The following is a 21651-nucleotide window of genomic DNA, read 5'->3' on the forward strand; positions in this document are numbered from 1 at the left end:
CTCCTGCAAAACTGTCAGCAGCATATACAGCAATACCGGCCCGTATGCGCCTGGGTCATCATCACTTCCGGGTCAACACGGCCTTCGCTTCCTGACAGAGGAGGATGAACTGTTTCAGGGATGCCGCAGGGACTGCTTCTTCCGGGGCGGGTGGGCTGTCTTTTCCGGGCTACTTATTTTTGTTTAACCAATGAGAGGCTTTATAGGGAAGGCCAGCCTTTAAGCCCCTCCTTGTCCCATTCGTGGACATGCCAATCATTGTAACTTAGCCTTCCGATTGCTTCGCCGCGCCTTCACTTATCGAAGTCGGTTAGTGCCCTTCATCTATTGAAGTCAGTTAGAGTCGAAGGAAAGCAGAGGTAGTTGGATTATTTAAGATCAATTGCGGGGAGGCGGCAGGTAAGAACCCATGTCTGGGAACCACCCTTTTGTTTTGTATGTATATGTGTGCGCCTGGAATTACATGTATGCATTTTGCACTCTCTGTGTATCTGATTGGTATGGACCTTTTCCTACTTGCCAAAGTTTCAGCATCTTTTAAGTTCCTCTATGTGACATTTTCGTAACTCATTTGTGACACATTTTAGATACTTTTTTGTAAGACGTTTACACCAAAACTGCAGAGAACTCTATGCTTCTCATAATATATCCAGGTCACTGTGTTTTGACAAGATACCTTTTTAGATGTTTGAAGTTGCCCCACTGTACGCGATGTTTGTGGTTTAGACACTTGTTTCTTTAGAGCGGTGAAACTCTGTTTCAAGAAAAGGCATTGTCCTGTATTTTTCGCAGCACGCATAAAATCTGAACTTCCTTTATACCATCTGTGTGTAGCTTTCCCAGTCCTGTTTTGATCCAAGTAATTTTTCATTTCCCATTAGAAATGTGCCGCTTCTTGTGTCTCTCCTAGAAGAATGTCGACCTGCTGCACATTTTTTTAAATGCTCTGGTTAGAACTTTGTAAACTTGAAACTATTAATCACATTACCAACTGTTTACATCAACTTCAATAGCTCTCCGTCTAGAATATAATTATTTTCAAACCTATTTGCATGATGTATAAAATCTGTAGGTATTTTGTATAATAAAGATATCGTTAAATCTTCTTTACAATTAATGATGTCCACCCATCTCAGAATTTGTCTATGTGTCTTGAATACATCTAATAAGCTCATTTTACTTCACATTTTTAGTTGCAGGGCAGATAATTTCTCGAGGTCATTGCCGCTTTCAGAGGTTTGTGGGCAATTGTAGAGCCAGCTAACTTTACTAAGTAAGGTGGCACCCAATCTAATCTTATCAAAGGTGCGAAACACATATGACCATTCGACCAGATTGAATGAATTTCAGGCGTCAACTGGGACATGAATATGTCTTTAGTATTATCTTACACCTGCCACAGGTGGTATGATCTTAAGTGGTTAGTAGAAGATCGCGTAGGGACATATTCCACTTGCAGTGGATGTATTAAAAATGCAATCACCTTTTTCAATCTGTTTGGCACGATTTTCGTTAATATCTTAATGTCTGAGTAGGTGAGAGAGATACACCTGTAATTGGCACACTTCAATGGCTACCTGTTTGATTTTGGAATACGAGCTATCTACGTTCTATTGAATTCTGCAGTTATATGATCATTTTCTGTTGTTTCCTCAAACATTTGTACAGCAATGGTGTTCTTTAGTTTCCTTGTCATTTTTATAAAACTCGATGAGTAATCCAGCTTCCCCTATGCTTTGTTCATTGTCATTTCATCTATTCCTTTCACTATCTCTCCTTCTGTGATTTCTTAATCTAATGATAGACGATGTTCACTTGAGAGACTTGTGGTATCTATGATTTGCATAAATATCTCTTTCTTTCTATAAATGTTGGATGTGGAGGATATGTATAAATATTTCTAGAAAGTATCAAACTCATTTGTTATGAGTTGGATTTGCCAGTAGCTTGTCAGTCATCTACAATAGCCAGTATTATTCTATGTGCTTTGCCTTATTTCACCTGTAAGGTTAGCAACCTGCTCACCTTGTCGTCCTTTTCATAGTGTCTTTGCTTCAGTCGAAATAAGGTGGTTCAGCTCGTGCGGTATGAATAGTATTCAGGTCATATTTAGTTTTGATTTAGGATCTATGTACATCTTTTGTAGGGTAGTTATTATAGTTCTTCATAAGTTGTCATGTGAGCGCTTTTTATGTGTTTCACTTTCATCATGCGATTCTTTGGTTCGAGTCTATTAGACTCTGCCTGCGCAAAACATATTGTGGTATGGAGCCTGGCAATTGTTTACCATTGATTGTCATTTCTGACTCTGTCATTTACCTGCTTCTTATTCGTGCCCCAGCTTGTCAATCTTGTGTTTGTCACTTCCATGGAGCATTGCTTTTTTACCATATCTTTAATTGGCTGGTGTCACTGCTTGCTTTTCAAGCGCTAGTTTTTAGGTTGAGCCTGCGACAACGAATGCGCTGCATTTGCTTTTGTTTGTGAGACACTATTGTTATCAATAAAGGGCTCAGAATCCACCCATTACTTACCAATCGTTGGATTCAATGTGATTCTTTGGGTCAAGTCTACTAGACAGAGCATGCGCTGACTTTTGCAAAAACATATAGTGGTTTTGAGCCTTCCCATTGTTTACTATTGGTTGTCGTGTCTGACACTGTCATTTGTCTGCTTCTTATTCATGTACCAGCTAGTCAATCTTGTGTGTGTCACACCCAAGGAGCATTGGCTTTTTACCATATCTCAAATTGGCTGGCATCACTGCTTGCTTTTCAAGCACTAGTTTTTAGATTGAACCTGTGATAACGTGTGCGCTGCTTGTGCTCTTGCTTGCGAGACACTATTGTTTACAATAAAAGGCTCGGAGCCTGCCCATTGCTTGCCATTTGTTTGCTTCAGTGTCACTCTTCCTTGCAGCCTTGGCAAGAGCTGGCCAATTGTCGCTTCCATTCGTATACGTTAAGCATGGACAAAGCACAGATTGATTGAACTTAAATAGTGCCCGTCCACTGCTCGTGCTGTCATTGAGGTATTATTTCTTTTGCTCCCTCACAACTCCCCTGTCCCCGTCTGGTTCTCCCTCCCTCCTCCTTAACTGCTCCCCACATTTGTTTTCTTCCCCAAACTCCTCTCATTACCCTTCTCTTATTGCTGATCCCTCTCCCTCCTCGTTTTCCGAGTGGTTAACCTAGTGTCTGATCCAAGAGTTTGCTTTGCGCGCCATTTGACATTGTGTTTTGTTATGTTTTCTGGCATGTCAAGTCATAATCATTAACATTTTACCAACCCAGATGTATGTATTAAATCGCATTCAACAGTGCGTACAGCCTTTTTGCTTTCTGACTCGCAATACAGTCCACAAACTTCTATTCAACAGTACATAATCAATCTGCAGTATATGATATTAGACCTATGAAACAGATAAAGAGCAAGATAAAGCTTTAGAAGCATTGTTAGTATTACTCTCTCTAGATCCAGGGATCAATCAGTCTATTCTCTCTTAAACCCTTCTAACATTTGCTCTGACATGAATTGGCATTCTAGGACTAACTTACACACTGTCTAATTATCAATATCAAGTACCTCTAATGCACCACATTACCTCACAAACATCACTTATAGTGTCCTTCTATCACATTTCCCTTTTCAGTAAATATGTTCTGATAGGATCTCGTACATCTCTGGTTGATGATATGTGTAAGTAACAATGTCATTTATATCAACCATGTTGTTGCAATACGCTAAGTCTTTATGCCAATCCTTGATAATTAGCAGTGGACCTCTTGCCTAACAAATAGCCACTAGTTTCTCTTTTCTAGCAACCGTGTCAGAGCTGAAAACCGACATGTGGAAGCTCAGAAGCCCTTTCAATCATGTCTGAGAGTTTAGTAAAATGCAGTAGCTAGTACTCTAGCAAAAAGGACATTTCCTTGCCACGTGTGTGAAATCAGCTTCTGGGTTTTGCCATCGTGCATAATCCATGTCTACTTATGTGCTAAAAGATTTCAGTCTAATTGCAGTGTAATATAAGCTATGCAGGTATGTGATGTAGCAAATTGTCTGCTATTGAGGGAAATGTCTCTACTTTGGGAACACTACTATCGACCTTGCTCCTGTGTCTTTAATCTGAATCCTAGCTGTGTTTGTCAGTCTCTGCTCCCATCACCCTGGATTCAGTCACCACTCAATAGATATGAGAGAGAGTGTGATGGTATGACATGGGTGGATTTATCTACAAAAGAGATCCCTGCATCAGTGGCTTCCCTGAGAAAGAGGGGTAACCATTCTGAAGTGTACGTCAGAGGCTGAAGTAGAGGAAACTATCTAGAAGTTGTGTTGTGTCAAGAGGTAATGTTAGGCTAGGGCCATTTGGATGTAAATGCTCAAATCATAGTCTGCATTGTGTTCTGAATCTGCTTGTAAACAGGGATTGTTTGCTGGTGGGAATTGAGGCAAATACAGGACATTGAGTTAAGGTGGTGCTTTAATCACACAATGCACACCATATTGTTCACCTGAGTTGTAGAAATGAATGGACCATAGTTATCCCTGAAAATGATATCCTCCAAGGGTTCTCTAGGCAGCACTTTATTACATATTACTACATTGTCCTTGTAATTTATACTCGGCTAAGTATTCATATACAGTTCTGTACACCTATACTGATTAATACCAACTGTGTCTATTTTAACCTTGCCACTTCTCAGACATGCTCCTTGATCAGTTTGAATTGTCCATGCCGAATGGCAGTATCTAATTCATAAGTACATTTGCATGTCCATGGGTGAAAGAACCATTTGGAGAAGTTCACTATCTAAACAAGTGAGTAGTTTATGTTCTTTACATACTAAGTTTTATTTCAGTTATGTTAATTTGGAATTAGTGTACATTTTTAAATGACCAACCCAACTCATTGAAGCTGCTAGACGATTCAAGTTAGCCCTTACATTAGTGCATTGTAGTCTCGGTCTACCCCCAGTTGCACTTGCATTGATGTCCACTATCATTTACACCAGTTACCCCTATGTGGAAGCAAATTGCAAATTGTACCAGCCCGTGGCGATTTAATCCTGGCGGCCTAAGCACCCAATACCAAACCGAAAACCAGGTAAAAAGAATCATCGCGTCGTATGATTGACTACACAACCTCGGTGCTAATATACACAGACACTATTCCTTTAGGCCACACCCTGAAAAAAGCCAACACAAGTTGGAAGTGCCTATTTCTTTTAAGAATGTAAATCATTGAAATTGATTTGCCAAAATGTTCCCAGTTCAACACATTTATGCCTACTAGATTGAAGGGTCATTTGTTAATGTCACTGACCTCTTGTTTCAGTGCCACTGACAGCCATGCACAGTTCTTCATTCTCTGATGCCTTAATCCGTGCTCTCACTTAGTTTGCTATTATGAAGAATTAGTCCTCTTGAAACCCTATCTGATCCACTCGACCCACAAAAAATATTCTGCCGTTCATAGGCCCTTGTAGGCCATCAAACAATTTGTTTGTCTGACCTGTCAGTGAATGGATTGTATTTCAGGTTGATTTTAAGGATGTCTTTTCACCTGATTCTCATTAAAGAAAGTGCACAAGAAAGTCAAGGGTGAATTGTCTTGTTTCCTTAGAAAACCTTGCATTGTCTCGATGTAGTCCAACATGTTTTCTTTGATCGGTGATTAGAGAGGTGCTCATTTTTATTGACTTATTTATCCGTTTGATAAAAAGGTGTTGTGCAGTGCATTGGCTGCAGTATTTGTTGAATGGAGATGGGGTTCTCTTGCTATGGGTGCTACATTTGTTGATGAGTAAAGAACTTTGCCAGTGACAGTTTTAAATGGAATCTCTAGATGTTGTGTCCGCCTGTGCCCTACGAGAGCTGGCAGTGAGTTACCTGCTTCTAGCTCCATCCTTGTTTGTCTTTTTGTGCGTCTTTATGAAGAAGAACTAGTCCATGGATAAAAAAGCATTGGATACTGATTATAAAGTGGCCCTAAAACTTTTATTCCTGGTCTATATATTTGAGTTATTTCTCATTGTGAATGTGTTAACTTTAACCTTTCCTTGAGTTGAAAACCATCATTTTGTAATTAACATTGTTCTTGACCCACTTGTACCCACCCATGACTCAATTCTTTCTACTCAGAGATTTCAGTCTGATACTTAGTGTTACACACAGGCGCATTTCTTTCTCAGCATCAGTAATTTGAGAAGTACATATTTTTTAATGGTGAGCAATGTTTGATATAAGTAGGGCTAGTTTTATGGTATTTACTTTTTGGACATTTCTCTATGTATTTAGCCATGCCTATTTTTGACAGTTTTTTCTGTTTATCCATATTTATTTTGAATTTTGTGAAAAAATTAATCAGACTCTAATATGCTTCCACATTTTTATACTGATAAATGTACACTCATGCTTTAATGCCTGATAGCGTTTGTTGTATTTCAATTTTGTTATGTGGAATGTTTTATATGTGTAATAGAAGGGAAGGATGGAAGAATTCTATTGACAACAGTTGGGAAGTTGTGGTCCAAGGAAATAGCTGGAGGACACTGAGCTTATCGATAAGCTCACCATTAAGCAGTCCAGGTGAAGGACTCAGTGGCAACATCAGGAGTGTGTTCTCCAGTGTCTCTTTGAGGTTTCCAGACAGGAGGAGCACTGTTGGCTGGTGCTTGCGCTCGGTTTCTGGATTTCTGGCTTGCATGTACGACCCGATGCTGTGCCGATGTACGAGGACTGCAGCTGCATTGCTGGAGGTGTTACGGCACAATGTTGACACCATTTGGCCTCTGATTGGCATGAGGTTTTTTGTCGGAGACTGTTCGGACGGGGGCAGACTGCACGCTCAATCTTGTGCATTTCAAAGAGACGTGTATGAAGAGAACGTGTTTAATGCAGAAACAGACCTCACGCTTGAGCTCAGGCAAGTGCGTTCTAACTAGGCACGCAGGTACAAAGTATTGTCCTGACACGACCTTAAGCAGTATCACACATTTGAAACCTGACCGGTTTAGCTGTCTGATCACATTTCCTGAGGAAATTTAGTACGGCTGCATGCAGTAAGTTACAGTTGACATTTGATTAGGTATTGTTGGCATTGGCAGCAATTAGAACCTGCACTAAAACTGTATGTTAGTGGCGTTTGAGAAAGTTATTATAATTTAGTACGCACTTTTTTTCCATTTAATAATATTGCTAATATGGCTTGTTTGGAATCTAGAACTACCCCACCACCGTTCCTTTCTACTCCTGGTGATCCATTAATGTTATGGGAAGACTGTTGTGATGCATTCAAACCCACTTGGAAGCCATTGGGGTGGTGCATTTTTGCATAAATGCAAATTGGCCATATTAAGGCATAATCTGGGAGTAGAAGGTACTTAAAAAATTACCCATTCCACCATGTGATGTGCAAGCCAAGGAAGAGGAAAGGAGCATTGAGGAGGATGATGATGAGGTTTTGCAGGCAATAAGAGCTGTAGGAGATAATTATACAGCTAAGATAAACATTCCGGTAGAGCCCCACTGATTCTTTTTTTGTGGACAATTGACTGGAAAGACTGTTAAACAATATGTCGCAGTGTTAAGAACCCTGGCATCTATATGTAGAATAATAGTAAGATTTAAGAAGAGCGCGTTAAGGAGCCTGTGGTATCCTAGGAGTTCCAAGTCAGTGATTACATATGACTGTAATTCTATTATTGTCAGTTGACGCAAGACCTGGATGTTACCTGACCTCTGGATGGCATGCTCTTCAATAAAGAACCAGCCCACATTGGAAAAAGCAATCTTAATTGCTAAGAAAGTTGAAAGCACTTCACAATATGTAATGGAAATAAATCAGCGTGGGGACCAACAAGAACCTACATCCTCCAGGGCAGCTGTTTTAGCTGGAGATGGTCAAAACAAAATAATCAAACAATTCACATGTAATGGTGAATGAGGATAGCATAAGAGAATAGGAGGAGGATAAATATTATCGCAGAGGTAGTAAAAACATATGGCATCATCCACTAACTGCACTGCTATTAATGTCAGATGCTACAAGTGTAAACCAATGGGACATTTTTCTCGGGTGTACAAGAGGCAAGATTGTAAAATGATTAGAGTGAAAGTTGTGAGCTATTATAAGGAGTCGAATAATGAGGATGATGAGGTGTTGGTGGTAGCTGAATTGGGAGTACACACTGTATTGGAGTCATGTAGTCTGCCAAAATGAGAGATCCTTGTGTTGGAGAAGGGCTTTGAAGTTTGGGTAGATTCAGGTTTCCCACACACCATAATTGATGAAAAAACATTCAAGCAATTGGGAAACATTGCACTAGATGAGGCCAATATTAATCCTGTAGGTTATTGTGGTAAGAAACTTCCGTTATTCTGATGTTGTGAATCGGCTATTGTTTTTAAAGAATGGAAAATACAATCTAGGGTGTACGTAGTTAGTTCTAGAAAAAAACTATTAACATTAGTTGATCAGAAGTTGTTTGGTATACATTTTGGATCCTAATCATACCGACCAAGTTTTGTTGACTGAATCAAATTGTAATTCTAGCTAAAATTGGTAAAACCTGTTTTCAAGTGTTCTTTCATCTAAATTAGGTTGTTTGAAAGGGTTTTGTCATAAAATTATACTTGAAGACAATGCAACACCAATTGTGCATAAGGTTTGAAATGTAACGATACCCATGACAGCTGCCTGTGGGAAGATCTGAACCGGTTGGAGTGTGAAGAGATTATTAAGCAAGTGGAATCTGTTGAGTGGGTAAATCCTATAGTTTTGGCGAAGAAGTCATATGTTCAACGATCTCCGAGATCTGAATAAGTCAATTTGGGTGGATAAATATCCACTTCCAAACATAAATGATAATGGTGAAGCTAATTTGTTTTCTACACTTGATTATTCTCAGGCGTATCATCAGATTAAGGTACATCAATTATTGAAATATTGAACATCTTTCATGACGCCTGAGGGTTTGTTTAGGTTTGTACGAATGCCCTTCGGACTTCCCTCTGCTTCTGCAGTCTTCCAAAGAATTATACAGAAGTTGTTTGTAACTAAACCTAATTTAAAGGTTTTTCAGATGATACCTTGGTCTGGGGAAAGGAATTGAACAAACTCAATACCACCTTAGAGAAACTTTTAAAAATATTAAGTGATGCTGGATTAACAGCAACTTTGAATAAGTGCAAGTTTGCAGTTGAACAGGTAGACTATTTAGGTCATACTACCTTGGAAGGTGATACAAGTCCAAAAATGAAGTTGGTGGAGGAAATACAATTTTTTAAAAAGCTCCTTCTCCAATAAATAGGGAACAACTAAGGTCATTCTTGGGAATCACAGAATATTACGCTAACTTTATGGAATATTTTTCGGATTTGACTAGAGAGATACGAGTGCAATTGAACAAAAATGTTAAATTTGTTTGGACTTCAGAATGTGAAGATAACTTTGCATAGATTAAGAACAACATTGTAAAATGCTGTGAATTTGAAGCTTTTCAATATGAAAGACTGTTCTATAATTGTTACGGATGCCAGTATGCATGGTTTAGGAGCTGTTTTGATGCAAAAAAGGAATGATAAGGAAAAAGTGGTTGCGTTTGCTTCTCATACACAATGGAGCAGAATGAACATGCAGTGTTATTGAAAAAGAGGCTTTAGCACCTTTAAGCAATGCAGGTGACTCATTAGTAGCGGGGAGGATGGGATCAGAACCCACGCATGCATAGCACAATGAATTAGCATCAATCAATCAATCAATCAGGCATTTGTATAGCGCGCTACTCACCCGGAGGGTCTCAAGGCGCTTGGGGAGGGGTGGTCCGCTATTGCTCGAACAGCCAGGTCTTGAGTTGCTTCCTGAAGGCGAGGTGGTCTTGGGTCAGGCGGAGGTGAGGGAGTTCCACGTCTTGGCGGCCAGGTTGGAGAAGGATCTTCCTCCCGTTGTGGCTCTTCAGATGCGGGGGACGGCGGCGAGGGCTTGGCTGGTCGATCGGAGATGGCGGGTGGGAGTGTAGAAGTTGAGGCGGTCGTTGAGGTATCTTGGGCCTTGGTTATGGAGAGCTTTGTGTGCGTGTGTGAGGAGTCAGAACGTGATTCCCTTTTTGACGGGGAGCCAGTGCAGGTTTCTTAGATGTGCAGAGATGTGGCTGTGCCGGGGGATGTCCAGAATGAGCCGTGCTGAGGCGTTCTGAATCCGCTGGAGTTTTTTCTGGAGTTTTGCAGTGGTTCCGGCGTAGAGGGAGTTGCCGTAGTCCAGACGGCTGGTGACGAGGGCCTGGGTGACCGTCTTCCTGGTTTCGGTGGGGATCCATCGGAAGATCTTCCGTAGCATGCGTAGGAGGTTGAAGCATGACGAGGAGACGGCGTTGACTTGTCCGGTCATGGAGAGGGAGGAGTCCAGTATGAAGCCCAGGTTGCGTGCGTGGTCCGTTGGTTTGGGAGCGCTGCCCAGGGCAAGGGGCCACCAGGAGTCGTCCCAGGCGGATGGTGATGATCCCAGGATGAGGACTTTAGTCTTATCTGAGTTCAGTTTCAGGCGGCTGTTCATCATCCACTCGGCTACGTCTTTCATCCCTTCGTGTAGGCTGGTTCTGGCGGTGGCGGGGTCGTTGGTGAGGGAGAGGATCAGCTGGGTGTCGTCGGCGTAGGAGATGATGTTGAGGTTGCGTTGGCGTGCGATGGCCGCAAGGGGGCTCATGTAGATGTGAACAGCGTGGGGCTGAGTGATGATCCTTGTGGTACGCCGCAGATGACTTCGGTGGCTTCTGATCTGAACGGGGGGAGGCAGACTCTCTGTGTCCTTCCGGCGAGGAAAGAGATGATCCATTCCAGGGCCTTCTCTTGGATTCCGACGTTACTGAGGCGCTGCACTAGGGTGCGGTGGCAGACAGTGTTGAATGCCGTGGAGAGGTCCAGGAGGATGAGGGCCGCTATTTCACCGTTGTCGAGCAGGGCTCGGATGTCGTCAGTGGCTGCGATTGAGGGCGGTCTCGGTGCTGTGGTTGGCCCGGAAGCCAGACTGCGAAGGGTCGAGGGATCCATTCGTCTCGAGGAAGGCGGCCAGCTGTCTGTTGACGGTCTTCTCGATGACTTTGGCAGGAAACGGGAGGAGCGAGATGGGGCGGTAGTTTTTGAGGTCGGTGGGGTCGGCTGATGGTTTCTTCAGGAGGGCGCGGAGTTTGGCATGCTTCCAGCTCTCCGGGAAAGGTTGCGGTGTCGAAGGAGGTATTGATGGTGTCCCGGAGATGAGGTGCGATGACGACGTCGGCCTTGTTGAAGACGTGGTGAGGGCAGGGGTCGGTTGGAGATCCGGAGTGGATGGAGTTCATCGTGCGTATGGTCTCCTCGGTGTTGATCGGGGTCCAGGCGCGGAGGGTGGTGGTGGGGGGCGTTGTTGCGGTTGTATGGTGCGTCGGCTGTGTGCTGAAGCTGTTGTGTATGTCTGCGATCTTGCTGTGGAAGTATGCGGCGAGAGAGTTGCAGAGGTCTTGCGATGGGGTGATGTCGTTTCCGGCGCTGGGGTTGGAGAGCTCTTTGACGATGTTGAAGAGTTCCTTGCTGTTGTGGGCGTTGTTGTCCAGACGGTCCTTGAATGCGGTTTTCTTGGTGGCGTGGATCAGTTGGTGGTGTTTTCGGGTGGCGAGCTTGAGGGTGGTCATGTTGACTGGTGTCTGGTCTCTGCGCCAGGCTTTCTCGAGGGCTCGGCAGTTCTTCTTGGAGCTCTTGAGTTCGTCGGTGAACCAGGATGGTTTCTTGCTGCCGGGTCTGCTGGGAGGGGTCCTCAGTGGGGCGAGGTCGTCTGCGCAGTTGCTGATCCATCTCGTCAGGTTGTTGGCAGCCAGGTTGGGGTTCGCTGAGCTGGCGGGGGGGTTCTGGCTCAGGGATGCAGCGAGCTGGTCGGCTGTGATCTTGTTCCAGCTTCTACGTGGGACCTGGTGGTGGTGGATCGTGTTCTTTCTGAAGCTGAAGTGGACGCAGCTGTGGTCTGTCCAGTGGAGTCCGGTGGCGTGGCTGAAGGAGATGTCCTTGCTGGAGGAGAAAACGGGGTCAAGCGTGTGGCCGGCGTAGTGGGTGGGGGTGGTCACCAGCTGCTTGAGTCCGAGGTTGGCAAGGTTGTCCAGCAGGGTGGTGGTGTTGCGGTCGCTGTTGTTCTCCAGGTGGAAGTTGAAGTCTCCTAGGAGGATGTAGTCAGCGGAGGGGAGGGCCTGCGGACTGATGAAGCCTGCGATGTCTTCGCTGAATTGTGTGAGTGGTCCCGGGGGTCTGTAGATGAGGGTGCCTCTGAGGGTCGGTGTGGATCTGGAAGTGAAGATGTTCAGCGGCTGAGAGGGTGTCGTCGGTGTTGGTCGTGATGCGGATGGTGTTCTTATGGACGATGGCGATGCCTCCTCCCGTCTGGTTGACGCGGTCCCTCCGGGTGATCTTGTATCCGTCCGGGATGGCGATGGCGGGCGCTGAGGAGGCGTTCATCCATTTCTCTGTGAGGAAGGCGACGTCTGGGGATGTCGAGTCGAGGAGGTTCCAGAGCTCCACGGCATGTCTGTGGACGGAGCGGGTGTTGAGCAGGAGGCACTTGAGGTGGTTGCTGCTGGTGCTCGGCTTGGTGGGTGCGGTGCAGGTCCGGGTGCAGGAGAAGTCGCAGGAGTGGCAGGTGAAGGGTCCGTGGATGCGTCTCGGGGTGGGGCGGTAGCAGCCGGGGGTTCGGCCGATGTTGAGTGCGTTGAGGGTGGCTGTGTCGTAGGTCCGGCGGATGGGCTGGCATCCTCGGGGGCCAGGGGTTCCGGCGCTGGGCACGGTCCAGGCGCGGACGGGCGCAGACGGGCTTGCCTTTGGCGCGCCTTAGGCGCACAATCGGCGCGCCCGCTGCGCTTCAACGCTGCACGTGGGAGTGGGCGTCATAAGAGGGGAGCCGGGAGGGCGGGTCGGCTGGGTCTCGGCGAATGGGGGGCGGGGCCGCAGGGAGGCAGCGGCGGGAAAATCGGAGAGAGCGGCCGGCTCTGTAGTGGCTGGGGCGCTCTGGCGGCCGGTTCTCAGGTGGCTGGGGCTCTCAAGTGGTGGTCGGTGTCAGCGGGGACAGGAGGGGTGACCAGGCCTAAGGAAGGCGCGGTGGTCATTGGTGAGGGCTGTCCGTGGTCCCCTTAAGAGGGGAGCCGGAAGGGCGGGTCGGCTGGGTCTCGGCGGGGGGCGGGCCGCAGGGAGGCAGCGGCGGGAAAATCGGAGCGAGCGGCCGGCTCTGTGGTGGCTGGGGCGCTCTGGCGGCCGGTTCTCAGGTGGCTGGGGCTCTCAAGTGGTGGTCTGTGTCAGCGGGGACAGGAGGGGGTGACCAGGCCTAAGGAAGGCGCGGTGGTCACTGGTGAGGGCTGTCCGTGGTCCCCTTAAGAGGGGAGCCGGGAGGGCGGGTCGGCTGGGTCTCGGTGAATGGGCGGCGGGCGGGGCCGCAGGGAGGCAGCGGCGGGAAAATCAGAGCGAGCGGCCGGCTCTGTGGTGGCTGGGGCGCTCTGGCGGCCGGTTCTCAGGTGGCTGGGGCTCTCAAGTGGTGGTCGGTGTCAGCGGGGACAGGAGGGGGTGACCAGGCATAAGGAAGGCGCGGTGGTCACTCGGTGGTCACATGTTGGTGGACTATCAATCATTTTAAAAAGTGACATTTGGGACAGTGCATTTGAGTTGAGGACTGATCATAAAACGTTAATTGATATAGTTTCCACCAAGGCTACACATTGGTTGGCAAATTGGCTTACTATTTGCAGGAATTTCCCTTTGAAGTTAAATATGTTCCAGGACATATTGATATCAATACTGATTGTTTATCTCCCCTTCCACTTTAAGTGGAGAATGTTGCTGTGGGGGAAAGTTGTGAGGGCGATGAGGAGGTGTTTGTGGCTGCTGTATCCGAATGCTGTAATATTATTGCAGAAGAAGAGTGGAATTGTGAAGTTGAATTTGATGAAGAAATGCTGGTGATCAAGAAATGTTTGATTGAAGGTTGGCCAAGCGAACAATGTAAAGCTTTGTTATTGGATAATTATAAAGCTATTTGGAGGAATTGGTATGGATTGATAATATGTTGTATCGTGGTGATAAGTTGGTTCCAATTAAAATTGAGGGAACAGTTTATTTATTTATTTATTTCATGAAGGGCATGGCAGAATGTCTGGAATGAAGAAGAGTCCTGGTATGGATAAGATGAGTGAGAGAGTTGTTAGAAATGGTTTCTACTATAAGTGATAAGTCTCAGAAGACACCAGTAACACCTGTGGAATTCCCAATTGGACCATGACAAAAATTGGGTATGGATATCTGTGGGCCGTTCCATGTAAAGGCATGTTCAATAAAGTATGCTGTAGTATTGATGGACTATTTTCTAAATGGCCTGAAGTAAAATTTGTGAATTGTGTAAATACAAAAGTTTGGTGGAGTTCTTGAGTGATGTGTTAGTACGGGAAGGGTGGTCGAAGGAAATTGCAACGGCTAATGTCCCCCAATTTGTGTCTGGCTGTATGAAAGAATTCCTGCAGAAAAAGTGTGTTGCGCGCCATTGTACTGATTTGTATCACTCTAGAGAAAATGGTAGTAGAGTGAATTTCAAAAGATGCTTTGGTATTATAGAACCTCACCACATTGTGTGTTAGCCTTATTAAACCTTTTTGTTTATTAAAAGGCAGCGAACCTCATTCAAGAGTGTATCCGGGTTAGATGAAGGATAATTTGTCTGTCGGAGGTGATTGAGAGAGTGTTTGAATATCAAAAGAATTATCAGTAGAGGCATGAGACGATTTCAAAGTGCAAATCATGTTCTTTTGTTGTAAATGACTGAGTCAAGTACAAAAGAGGAAGGATGAGAAGGAAGGTTAAGAGTGTTTGGTCCTCACCATGTAAAGTCATTAAGGCAAAAAAAATACTGTAGAGTTGCAAAATGTTGATGTTTGCAAAGCTCGTAAATTAAGGAAATGTTATTCTACAGAAGTGCAGGAACTGAATAATCAGTAAGTGGAATGTTTTCTTGAGGTGAACGTTTTCGCCTGTGAATATAATAGTATTATCAGTTATTTTTTTCAAAAGTTAATATGAGTGTATCTTGTGGAATAGTATTTAGGTATGTTTATTTATTGCTTTTAAAACTTTGTAAGGAAAAGGGGATATGTTTATTTAGAATTCTTTATGTGGACTGTATGTATATATATATATATCGTCATGTGAGCAAGGCACAGGGGTGCCGAAACGTTATGAAAACCGACTAGCGAATAAAGAGATTGAACACCGTGAAATTTGGTCCGTGCTTTGTGTATCTGCGCCAGCTGGAAGTGTGTGGCGACGCGCAGGAATACTTTGGTCAGTAATATATATATATATGAGAAAAGAATAGTGGAAGAATCCCAATGACAACAGTTGGGAAGTTGCTGCCCAAGGGAAGGGCTGAGCTTATCAATAAATTCACTTTTAAGCAATCGAGGTGGAGGACTCATTAGGGTTCAATGAGATAAATACCCTTTGATGATAAATTAATATACGGCTCTAAAACCATGCACATTTTATTGTCAACCTTGTGCATGTCTACAGATGTTTAATCTTCATTAGGAAACATTCTTTCTGTTTTTTAACTACCATACCCAGTCGCTCTGCAAAGTTGTTGGCCTGGCAGTCACGACTGTCAGCATTTAGAATCACTCAAAAAATAACCTAATTTCCGTTTTTATCCATTTTTAAAAATACAGGAAAATAAACGCTTTTCCATTTGTATTTACCTTCACGAATCAGTAAAAATCCTCAGGTGTTAGCTACTTATTTTCCTCTGCTTATCAAGATGCATGCTCAAAATATGTCTCTTTAAGACTTTCTCCATCCCTAGTAAAACATAGGGCAACCTTGTGTAAAATATTTGGACTCCTGGACTTTCAAGCAAAGACTCGTATAGATGACTGCAATATTATCTTTCCTCTTATATATTCGGGCTCTTTCTTGGCATGGCAGAGGTTAGAGATGACAACCATTTAGGTTTTCCTAAATCAAGACAAAGTGAAAAAATGGATTGGACACTTATCTTGCAAGAAAGATGATACGCCTCTTCTTATCACCCGAAAGCATGCCGTAAATTATTTGCCCTTGTGAGAGAGAGAGTGTCCCAAAGGCTGATCTAGTTTACAAGCTGTTTTTGAATAGTCTACAGTTTTCAGGTATTGGGCAGTGGTGATATTTGTATTTCTACATTCACAGTCCAGACCTCTTACCGGACCGATTAGTGAAATGGAAAATTAGCCAGGTTTTCATGTTTCCTTAGCCATTTGGAAAGAAGTGTAAAAGCTAAATGTCCTGTGCATTAGAGGATAGTGTACTACACTCTCATTGGTTCACAAAATGACTTTGCATATCCTAAAATGCCCAAAGTGTGAAAACAATAGTGTAAGCACTTGAATCCACATGGTATAGTCTTGCTCATTTTTAGAATGCTACTAGCAGGGCATTTTGGAATATCAGCACCATTTCTATTATTCCATCTACTATACTACAGCATACCGGGGGGGGGGGGGGGCGGTAGGAATCAGCCTACTTCAGCCACCGACTAACAGTGACCACATTCTGATATTTCACAAGGAACTTTTCCGCAAGCAAAGAAATCCTCTTCAGTGGCAGGGACTACTTTTGCTGTGCTTTTTAAGACTAAAACTGTTTTTGGAGTTTTGTTTTTTTAATTGACGCGAGCCCGCCACATCCGTCAACTATAACGTTTTACACACACTCCTGGCAGCAAGGGTTGGGTACAAGTAGACAAAAAATGTTCTCAAATACCTCTCATGTCCTACTCTAGCACTACCATTGAGCCCACTTAGAGAGGCAATACCATCTCCCCATGACACCAGTTATACTAGAATACTGCCATCAAACACAAGAAGGGCGCCACTACATACCCCTCGCTGCTCACTCCCATCGTATGGAATCTGGATTTCCCACTGAGACTCACCGACTGTCACTTTCTGGGCTAGAGTGATGGCAACCTGATGGCAACCTTCCCCCCCCACTCTAGATGAGCATTATTCAATGGGGAGCTGCTTTCTTGGGTGGAGATCCAGGAGGGATGACACCTCGATAGGGAAGATGACTTTGACTCCTGTTATTGTTGCACAAGACTGGCTCTGGATCATTGAAAGAGTGTCCAGTGAGAACTCCTACAGACTATATTCATTAAGAAAGTACTCTGGAATGGAATCACCTGGCCACGAGTACTCGCAGACATTGGCTCTAAATCCCAACACAGATACTCTACTGGGAAAGGAACCTTGGTCAAGAAATATCCAATGACACATGGAATAAAACTTGACAGAGGGCAGCTAAATCTTCCATTTGCACAGCACATATTGAAAACACATGCAAACTCCTGACCATGATGCCTGCACGCCTCCATGTGATGTTTGGCAGCTCAGAGTCTTGCTAGAATAATTGTGGGGAGAGGGCACCTTCTTCCAAATGTGGTGGTCTTGCACACATGCACAACCTTACTGTAATTAACCACTCCACAAGGGAAACTCATAAACACAAATACTATTCGTTGATTTTTCAATATTGTTAACACAGATCCTAGGAAAGTGGGAGTTAAGCATGTAATAGTTCGGCCTTTTGCAGAAAGAGATTACAAAGTATATATGCAAAGTAGTATTCAGATATGAGTGCTGTATTGGGAGCCTGTGATTTCAGAACTTTCCATTTATATAACAATAAACATTTCAACATCTGTCTTTTCCTGGATGTACATGTTTGTTACATACTGACTTTGGGCACCCCACAGTGTCTATATAGGCACTTGCTAAGTGACAGGGGCTTTAAGATGTTCTGGATTCACGTGCAGGGTTAGAGGTGTTGGCGTCTGGTATATTTTGGTGATTTCTGTATGAGACCAGGTGTTTTGTGCTACTTGGTGCCAGTGGTGGATGGTTTTAGGGTGCGGGTTGAAGGTAGGGGCTAGGGTGGGCCAGTGCCACCATGAGAGGTGATGCTATTGTGAGGGGACCTCTATCACTCTGGGGTGGGTCAGTCCTGATAGTGCCTTGGGTCGGAGGGTGTGGTATTCAGTTTTGATTCTATGAAAGTTAAGTATTTGTGCCAGTCTAGAGGATTAGTGGCAGTGGGTACTTTTGCAGTATTATTTTGGGCCAGCTTGTGCGCAGCCACTAGCGCCCTCCAAAGGTCGGAGAGGCACACATAAGTTCGGGTCAGCGATGTCTACTTCCATGACATAGCCAGTCTGTTTGGCAAGGCCAAGTGCTAGGTCCAGACATTTGTTGATGTTTTTGCGGAGTGCGTTGAGCTTCGTTGTACCTAATAGGAAGTGAGGGCACTGTGCCGTGATTGTCGTGTCTGTGGCCTCAGATAGTGAGACAGCTACTTCATTCCAGTATGCCGTTAGATGGGGTCATGTCCATAAAATATGAATGAACGTGGCTTTGGAATTCTGGCCTGCAGGGCATATATCAGCTGAGGTCACGTACATACGCGACCGTCTATGTGGGATTAGGTATATATGATGGAGGTAATTAAATTGTGTATATTTTATTCTGGCATTGGTGGATATTGTTTTAGGGGACCCTATTCATTGTATCCATTGTTTATCGGTAAGTGTGGTTGCCATTGTTGCATCCCGGTAGATACATGGCATACGGTTTTAGAGAGTTCTATAATGTAGTTATTGCTTTCCTGCCCGTACCATGTGTCAGTAGGACTTGCATGACGGTAGATGTTTTGGGTTCATCTTGCGTGTTACCCCATGTCTGAAATAATTGGTGCCGAAGTGTTGCATAAAGTAAGGAGGAGCCAGGGGATATTCCATAGTCGTCCATCAGCGTGTCGAAAGCACTTGGACTCAAATCTACAAATAAGTCTTCCCCGGGTGGATAGGCCAGTTGCAGACCCGTCTGCCAGTTCCAGGCACTTAAGACTAGTGTACAGGCTGGGAAGTTCCCTGAGGGGAAGGTCTGGAGCATAGGGCAGAGGTGAGTGCCTCCATAGCACATAACGGTTCCAGCAGCTACAGGCCGTGGACATTAGGATGTTTCCAGATTTCTTACATTTTGCTGACTTGGACCCGAATAGCCATTCCAGGAGTGCGGACTGTCGTAGGCCAGGGGTCCAGCTCAGTAATATTGCGGCCAATAGCCAGTGCACTGGCCATTGTAGCTGTGCGGCTGCATTGTAATTTTTATAGTTGTGGCTACCAAGGCCACCTTCCGTTATAGGGACATATGGTTTTGGGAGGGCGACTCTGATTCTAGCTTCACCCCTTGATTAGAGATATATGAGGAGTGACTTCAGGTCAAGAAACAATTTGCTTGGTAGTTGGAAGGGGCGGGCAGCAAAGAAGTACAAGAGTCTGGGAAGCAGTAGCATTTTAGATAGGTCTGTGCGGCCCATGGGGACAATGGTTCCTCCGTCCAGAATGCTAATTAGGTTTGGACGCTGGCAATCACCTCACCCAGGTTGCTGTCTATGAGGTCTGCTTGTGAGTTGTATATTTGTACTCCCAGGTATTTGAAGGAGTCACAGGACCAGGTTAGCGGGACAACTTGTAAGCTTGTCCTTTGTTCTGGAGTTAGGGGTGTCATTGGGAACAGGAGCGATTTCCCCCAGTTCACCTTTAGGCCAGATATACGTCCATAGTTACTCAGCAGGTCTGTCAAGCAATGCAGGGCTGCCTGTTGGCCGCGAAGATAAACCCGCACATCATTGGCGTATAGTGAGATGATATGCCATTGATTATTTGCCCTAATGCCCCAATTGATGACTCGACTACAAAGCGCATAGGCCAAAGGCTCCATTGCTAGGGTGAAAACGCTTGGTGATCAAGGATAACCCTGTCTGGTGCCCCGTTCCATTGTAAAGGAGTCTGATATCATACAACCGGTCTTAACACGGGCCGTGGGGCAGTATAAAGTATCTTGATCCAGCACAAGAACTGGGGGCCCATGCCGTAGCCCGCTAGCACCACATTAATGTACTGCCAGCCTAAGGTGTCAAATGCCTTTTTAATATAGAGAGGCTATCCACGCTGGTTCCTCTATTGTGCGCGCCCAGTCCAGCAGCATAAAGAGCTGGCGCAAATTCAAACTGGTGTTCTGACCAGGTATAAAACGGTTTTGGTCGGAGTGCACTAACAGTTGTGTCATTTCCAGCAATCTATTGGCCAGCACTCTGCCCAGTATTTTATAATCTGATATTTAGGAAGGACAGTGGGCAATATGAGCCCATTTGTAACAGATCCTTGCCTGATTTGAGTAGCACCACCAGCACTGCGTCGCGGAGGGAAAGCGGTAGAATACCTTGGTCGAATACCTCTGTATAGACCCAGTGTAAGCAAGGGGCCAATCTCGTGCTAAATGTTGCATAGAAATTTAGTCCCCGGAGGCTGGATGGCTTCAGTTATTTTGGTTTCCAAGTTGGGAGATTCGATGGCAGTGAAGTGTGTTTGTGGAATCTGTGGGAGAGCTATGTGCTCCAGGAAAAGTTGTAGCTCCTGGTTATCATATGGTGGAGGGGCTCTGTAGAGTGAGGCATAATATTTATAGAAGGACAAGTTGATCTCTGCCTGTGTTTTGACCAACCAACGCTCGAGATTGTAAATGGCAATAATGGGTGTTTGGGTTGTGTCGTTTTACAGGAGCCATGCTAGTGTACTACCCGCTTTAACCCCTTTCACATGTTTTTTGGTGAGCTATTGTTTATAATCTAAGGCACACAGACTGTCAAGTGTTGTTTTATGGGATAACTTGGCTTGCGCCAGTGAGGTTATGACTAGCGGGTCAGTGGGGGAGAGGCACTTGCAGCGTAGTATTTTGCAGCTCTTTGAGAGACATGTGAGTGCTGTATATTGCTTTTATTGCATGTCCATGCAAGAACCCTTTAAATGCGTCCCATTCTATTCCAGTGCTGTATGCGGTGCCCTCGTTGTCTAGGAAATATGTTGTTATAGATTGTGTTAGGGAGGCATGCAAGGGAGCGTCTTTGAGCGATTTTAAGAACAGGTGCCATGTTGGAATGCTGGATCTAGATTTTCCCCAGGTTAACTGCAACTGCAGGGGGCTGTGATCCGATGATGTGTGGGCAAGGTATTCCGCATAGGCCACTCTGGGTAGGGCCTTAGTGGAGCAATATATTATGTCTATTCTTGTGAACAAGTCGTGCAGCCTCGAATATTGGGAATACTCTCTACCAGTAGGGTGTATACCCCGCCATGTAGCCCGAAAATGTAAGTTGGTGGACAATGTATGCAAATGTTGTGCCAAGGTGATGGTTTGTGCAGCCGGGGGCTCGAGCGATCAAAGTCGAGATCAGGGATGCAGTCAAGGTCTCCTCCAAAGTATGCCGGTGCCGATGGGTCATGAAGCAACGCGGGGGTCATGGTTTGTAGGAATGAGGAATTAGGGTGAGATTAGAGTCATCGGTGAGCCTTCTAAAATCCCCACTAAAATCGCATACAGCCCATTTGGATCACTGCGTGTATGAAGTATATGCAGTGAGAGCCCGGGTGTTACCCATATTATGCCTCCTCTGGCGTAGCTAGAGTACGTGGTCACTATTATCATGCCCCTACAGCATTTACGTAGTGAGGTGAATGTCTGTGGGGTCAAGTGTGTTTCTTGGAGGAGCGTGATTGAGATC

General features: G+C 44.9%; 1 protein-coding gene across 2 annotated transcripts in view; it reads left to right on the forward strand.

The window, feature by feature from the left end:
• The first annotated feature begins 253 nt into the window (after window positions 1-253).
• ARAF (A-Raf proto-oncogene, serine/threonine kinase) overlaps window positions 254-21651 on the forward strand; it is a 198251-nt gene continuing 176853 nt past the window's right edge. Inside the window, exon 1 of one of the 2 annotated variants that reach the window (XM_078664774.1) lies at window positions 254-399. The gene's annotated coding sequence lies outside the window, so the exon portion shown is untranslated. The remainder of the gene's footprint in view (window positions 400-21651) is intronic. The other variant, XM_078664773.1, reaches the window with a different exon arrangement.

Source organism: Lissotriton helveticus, chromosome 10 (genome assembly GCF_964261635.1).
Source record: "Lissotriton helveticus chromosome 10, aLisHel1.1, whole genome shotgun sequence".
Classification (NCBI taxonomy): domain Eukaryota; kingdom Metazoa; phylum Chordata; class Amphibia; order Caudata; family Salamandridae; genus Lissotriton; species Lissotriton helveticus.